The following is a 6,904-nucleotide window of genomic DNA, read 5'->3' on the forward strand; positions in this document are numbered from 1 at the left end:
AACCCCCAGCTTGTTCGCATGCTTCTGGAGCTTCAAGGCGTCGAGTTGACTTTGGAGATCGTCAAACCTCTTGTCTCTTGGGTTATGGCCCGAAGATGACGCTCCTCTAGATGACTCGGATGAGGAGTGAGAAGGAGTAGGCACCCGCTCTTTGTGCTTCAAGGATTTATGCGAAGCCCGCGAAGTCCTCTCTCTCTTCCTCTTCTTCTCGCTCAGGAGCTGCTCCAACATCTCCTTCAGGGAGTCGATGGTTGCTTGTTGCTCGTCGAGCCTCCTAGACATCTCCTCAGGGATGTCAGTCATGTGCACATTTGTGTGCTTGCCCTGAACTGAGCTTGAAGTCTCCGACATTGCCACTGCTGAGCAATCGTCGTCGTCGTCAGAGACGGACGTCAGACCCGTGCAGGCAAACGAGGTGGCCACCCCCATTTGGGCGTGAGCGTGTTGGCGAGGTTCATGCTGGCGAGGTTCGCCCGTCAGGCGAGATTGGCACAGTGTGCCTGCGCCTGTCTGGCGAGCTGTTGCTTCGCCTTTCTGGCGATCTTGGGCCGTCAGGCGAGCTTGGTGAAGTTCGCTTGTTTGACGAAGCCCTCTTAAACTGCAGAGTTCGCCAGGTGCCCTTGGTTCGCCAAAATTGAGCACCTTGCTCACAGAGTGGGGCTCGCCTAAACTGCTAAGCTCGCCCGATTTGAGCGGTTCGCCAAAAATGGAAACCTGGCTCAAGAGGTTGGGCTCGCCTAAACTGCTAGGCTTGCCCGATTTGAGCGGTTTGCCAAAATCGGGAACCTGGCTCAAAGAGATGGGCTCGCCTAAACTGCTAAGCTCGCCTGATTTGAGCGGTTCGCCAAAAATGGGAACCTGGCTCAAGAGGTTGATTCGCCTCAAGCCTGAATAATAATTCAGGCTGTCGTGGGGGATGAGGGATTGTGCCTCGAGACGAGCGAGAGCTTTTCGTCGCCGCTGTTTGGATCTTTTTGAACGAGGAGCGTTCATGTCGACGACGGAGGCGTATCTGCGTCGACACGAATGGTTGATTCCTTTTGCACAGGGGTCTGCGAGGATCGTTCATCGATCCACTCAGCAGCCCCTAGACCTGCATTCTCGAGTCTCGGCTCGGCCTCAACTGGTTTGGGGGGAAAAGAACCCCCTGCCTCGGCTTGGGTAGATCCCTCAGGCTTGGTTGCCTCGGCCTCTTGGGGCTGGGCCACCCGCACGACTATGCAGTTATCGCGAGATGTATTGCCGCCAGAAGAGGACGATTGTAAGTACCCCTCGAATTTGATCACAAGGGACTCAACCGTAGTCCCTGCAGCAACTTCGTCGGACTGCGCTACCACCAATTCATCTGAATGAACGGATTCTCCCACTGTGGTCGCCATCTTCTGTAGGGTGAAAATTTTGATTTCCCAAAAACAGGGAGTGTGTTTGTATTTATAAGAAAGCTTATTACAAACTAACAAATCAAATGTTTACAACAGAAGCAGAGGGAAGGCCCTCTTTGTTTTGTGTGGGGACTTTAGGTGGCGATAGGATGCCTCGCTCGGTGCTCGTGCCGAGTCTGCTTCCCTTGGACGATCCGATCGAAGTTGATGCCGGAGCCGGAGCTTCGGTTCTCAAATGAGGGAGCCTTTGGCAAAGGTCCAGGTTCAACCTTTGGGAGATTAGCCAGCAGAATATGCAACGGCCAATCCCCTTTTCATGCTGGCTGAAGATGGGTTTTAATAGGCAAGGGATGGCATGGGCCATCCCTTGATTCGTGGGATTTGACCACTGATGGAGGTGAGAGAGCCTGCCGCCCTAGCAATATGAATGGTCATTCGAGGGATTGTGCTTTATGTCATATCACATAGGAATGGGAAGGCCTATCCTCGTACGTGTGACAACGGCTGTCAGGTACTCGAATGGATCTGACCAACCACCGAGCGCCGGTGGCTTTCACCCTTCGCTTGGACAACCGAGGTGAGTCGTATTTATGAGGGTGCAGGTTGATTTGGCACCTGTCTGCTCACTTGTACTGTGGGCGGTTATTCGGCGGTCCTGGAGTACTGTGTCTTCTCTCTTCAGGCCAAGAGAGGCGGGAAAGCATGTTCCTGGTACTCGAGTGGGCTTGGACAGCTTCGCCGAATGCTGGCGGATTCGGCCCTTGACTCAGACAGCCGAGGTGAGCTGCATTTATGAATGTTCAGGTCGACTTGACACCTGCCCAGTCATTCGTAATGTGAGCGGCCACTTGACGGTCTTGGAGTATTGTGCCATCTCCCTTGATTTGTGGGATTTGACCACTGATGTAACTGTTCCCATACTCCAAGTGGCAGTTGACAGCGAGCTGACGAGTCTGCAGCTTGGGTCTGCGGGGCGAGCTGGGTCTGCAGGCAAACTCGGAACAGCAGGCAGACTTGGGTCTGCAGGCGAACTTGATCGTGCAGGCGAATTTTGAGCTGCAGGCGAGCAAGCAGACTTGGGTCTGTAGGCGGATTTAGGACTGCAAACAGATTTTGAGCTGCAGGCGAGTAGGCAGACTTGGGTCTGCAGGCGGATTTGGGACTGCAGGTGAATTTCGAGCTGCAGGCGAGCGGGCAGACTTGGGTCTGCAGGCGGATTTGGGACTGCAGGCGAATTTCGAGCTACAGGCGAGCAGGCAGACTTGGGTCTGCAGGCGGATTTGGGACTGCAGGAAGATTCGAGCTGCAGGCGAGCTCCTGAGTATGGATTGAAGAATAAGCCGTAACTTTCAAACCGTAAGTCGGAATTGGACGAGTTATATATGAAAATCGCCTATCTCAACGAGATGGAGTCATCCGAACCAAGCCAAAGGCTTTGGTTCGCTTCCTCCGTTTCGCCAAATTCCTTACGGTTTGGGAGATATCTGCGTTTTCCCCTCTTTTGCTATTTCGGGTGAGGTTTTAGCAGTTTTGTTCTGAACTTCTCTGATAAGGATTTAAAGGCATTTTTTATTGCCTACATTCTCCATTTCACATTTTAGGAGTTTAATGTTTGTCTCTATCTCTTTCCATTTTTTTACTTAGTTCTGACCATTGACGGATTAGGATTTGTATGTGTGAATAGGTTCAATTTGGTATTCTGTTCTACAAAATAGTTAAACAATGGATAAAAGTTGGGTACATTTTGATCGCTGAAGTCCAGATCATGTTACAGGGTTGAACTGATTTGTAGATGAAGCCCTTACTGTTAGACCCTAGAGGGGTGATTAGGGTCTTATGCTAATCTAATCTGATTTTAATTGGTATAAAATCAGATTAGATTAGCATAAGACCCTAATCAGCCCCCTCTAGGGTCTAACAATTGGTATCAGAGCTTGGTGCTCTTTGATTTAAGGTCTAATCGCCTTGAGTTAAAGATCTAAGTTATCTTTTTGTGCTAATCCATTTTTTAATTTTTGTATCTTGCTTGCATATATATATTATGGATATGAACGATACATCTTGTTTAGGTTATGCCATTAATATTGCTCCTAGATTAGATAATTTTTCCTATGCCCAATGGTGTGTTAGATTTAAACTTTTTGTTCAATCTAAACACTTTGATTTATAGAAAATTATAGATGATGCTTATATTGTGCCCACTACGGAGAAATCCAAGTGGAATAAAAATGATCATCAGAAAATTATAGATGATGCTTATATTGTGCCCACTACGGAGAAATCCAAGTGGAATAAAAATGATCATCATATATTTATAATAAATAACATTTTATTAGAATATTTGCTAAATACTCTTGATTCATCTATGCCTAACAAGTTTATTCATTTTGATAGTGCTTACAACTTATGAAAACTTATTGAAGCACATCAAGGGGACTTGGAGGCGATCCGACTTCAAGTTCATATGGAGCATCATGCACACGGCCACTAGGCGATAGCCCTAGTGAAGTTTGTGAGTTCGATTCCATTAATGATTTATCTAGTTATGAACTTACTTGTGCTAGTGAGAGATTATTGCATGCCTACAAGAAATTACAAAATGACTTTATTGATTTAAAAAGCAAGCATGATAATTTAGAATCCGATCATGAGGAACTAGTGTCAAAATTGGATGTCATTACAAAAGAAAATACCATGCTTAAAGAAAACAATGACATATTAATTTTGGAAAATAAAAAATTAACCATATCTATAACTAGCTTATCTCATGAAAAAGATAATGCCATGTTAAAAGTAGAGAACATACAAAATGATACTGCTTCTTTCATAAATGACTATTTATGTTCTACTTCTAATGTTAATGCATATGTGCCTAATGATGAGTTGAATGATGTTAAAAATTATATTACCTCTTTAGATTCAACTCTAAATTCATGCATTATTAACCATAAAAAAACTTATGGACTTGTGTGCAAAGTCCCGTGTTGACACTTCTAAATCTAACACACATCATGCACACTTGTATAACGAAGTTTACAAATACTCTATTTGCGGTCGTAAAGGCCACCTTTCTAAATTTTGCTATGATGCACACAAACCTAAGATTGCGAATACTCTATGTGCATCTCATAAGGCTTCTTCTTCATCACATGTACACACACATGTACTCATTCTTCATCATAAGCATGATAATGTGTATCATTATGATTTTTGTGGTAGAGTTGGTCACTTAGCTAAGTTTTGTTTTGATTTGCGAAAAGTTTCTAATTCGTAAAATATTTCAAGTAGATCAACATTGTTTCAAAATATTTCTCATTTGCAAAACAATTTTAAAAGACCATCTATGTTTGCAAATGTTTCCCGTGCACGAGCTAATGGTCCACATAAACAAATGGATCTCTTTCATTACACAAATTGCAATCGGAAGGGTCATTTGAGTGATTATTACTTTGACCATGTTAGTGCACCACATGTGCCCAAGAGGGTTTATAATCCTAGGGTTTTGAGCTTAAATGATAGGGGTCATGTCGCTAAACTTTATGGTACAAGAAATACTTGGGTACCATGTAGGCTGTCTAAAAATCACTGCAAATAGCGGATCCCCATCAAACACCGATGATGGAAGTTACACTCTGACGACTTCCAAAAGGTTAAAATTTGAAGACTTTCACGCAGACTGATGAAGGTTACAATCTGACGACCTTCGCAACAACTGATGAAAGCTCTAATCAACAGCCTTCACAATCAACATCGAGAGTTACAATCTGACGACTCTCACATATCAAAGAGCTAAAGCAAAGATTACAAAACGACGATCTTTGCAACGTTCTGACAGAAAGAGACTACAAATCGACGGTCTCTTCAAACCAAGACGTGGAAGTCCTCCCCGCGAACCAGCATCAAGGCGCACCATCTTTATACCCACGAACGCAACTGAAGCGTAGCCTCCAAAGCTGCCAACGCAGCTTCTATCCGCTGCCAAACTCAGCTATTAAATCCTGCCAACGCAGCTTCTAACAAGCTGCCAACGCAGCTTCCATCCACTGCCAAACGCAGCTTCTAACAAGATGTCAAACGCAACTTTCAACAAGATACCAAACGCAGCTTCCAACAAGATGCCAACGCAGCTTTCAGCCGCTGCGTCCGAGCTTTCAAACAATGCATTCAAACTTCTAGACACTGCGTTTGAACGTAGAATTTACACCAGAATGCGGATTTTGCATTTGACTCGTTCAAACACGAGCTGAACAGTTTCAAAACCGTTTCCCACGATCTGAGGGGATCACAACTCCACTCAGGAGTGATTTAAGGGGTGGTTACATCCCATTAGCCCCACTTAGGAGCAAATTAAGGAGGTGGTTACACCCCTTAATCCCCTATAAATAACTAAAAATCAATTCAGTTCACGGGTTCGGTTTGTTGGAACTTCTTGGCAGCAACAGAGGCTGAATCTTTGGGGTTGGATCCTGATCCTTGATCTTTGGGGCTGGATTTTTAGATCCGGCTCTGGGGCAGCAAAGAAGAGATCCTTGGCTTGTCTAACCAATTATGGTTAAGATCAATCAACTCATCAAGAGTTCTAAAACTTATCACGCAAGTTCTCCACAACATCAAATCATAAGGAGAAGACCATGTTCCAGTGAATCAAGACGTGCGAATCGTCAACGAGAAGCAAACTCGACGCGAGCATTCGAGGGAGGCATCTCATCGCTACCATGAAGAACCCAGAATTAAACAAAGGGGAGAATCCAGATCATTCTCCTCTCTTTTGTAATCAGGAAATCCAATTGTAACTGAGATTAAAGGAATACAAATCAATTTTCCTTCATTTCTTTTTACTGCAAATTTTTCCACAAACAAAAGATGGCGACTCCGCTGGGGACTAGCTTCTCTGATGAAGAAGTGGTGGTGCAATCCGATGTTCATCTCACTGGAACAACCGTCGAAACTCTCATGGTAGAGTTTGATCAAGCTAAGTTTGAGGAGACCCTCTCCTCCGGATCCCTTAGCCCCAAGGCTATACGCAAGATCCACTGTTCGCGGGAAAAACCGTTGCTTTCTTCATTAATGAGATAATTGTCATCTTGAGTTACAGCTTTTCGAGTTACAAAAGATCCGGTCTTTTATAGATCCGGTTACAACTAAATCAAAGAAAATAAAGAAAAATTACAACTTTCCTCTGTGAACAAATCACGAGCTCCTGTTTTGCGTTTGCCGACGCCGGGGTTAATCCGTGGACCACCGCGCGATCTAGATCCGGTCGGATCTACACGAGTATGCGGGTATTATTCCACGAAGGGAATAATAGCCGGGAGGGATTAATCCACCAAGGGAATAATCGCTCAGATCTCGAGATCTAAGACCAAGCTTAGATCTGGAGTGTAGTCTCGTGTAGATCTCAGATCTGTTCTTTCTTCCTCTCGAGATCCTGCCTTTTCTGACGTGGATGGTCGCCGAGGATCAGATCTGAATGTGCAAGTCTTCTGGTCTTCAAGCTCCGAGTTCACTCTTCAATCCGGCAG

Source organism: Asparagus officinalis, chromosome 8, assembly GCF_001876935.1.
Source record: "Asparagus officinalis chromosome 8, Aspof.V1, whole genome shotgun sequence".
NCBI lineage: Eukaryota > Viridiplantae > Streptophyta > Magnoliopsida > Asparagales > Asparagaceae > Asparagus > Asparagus officinalis.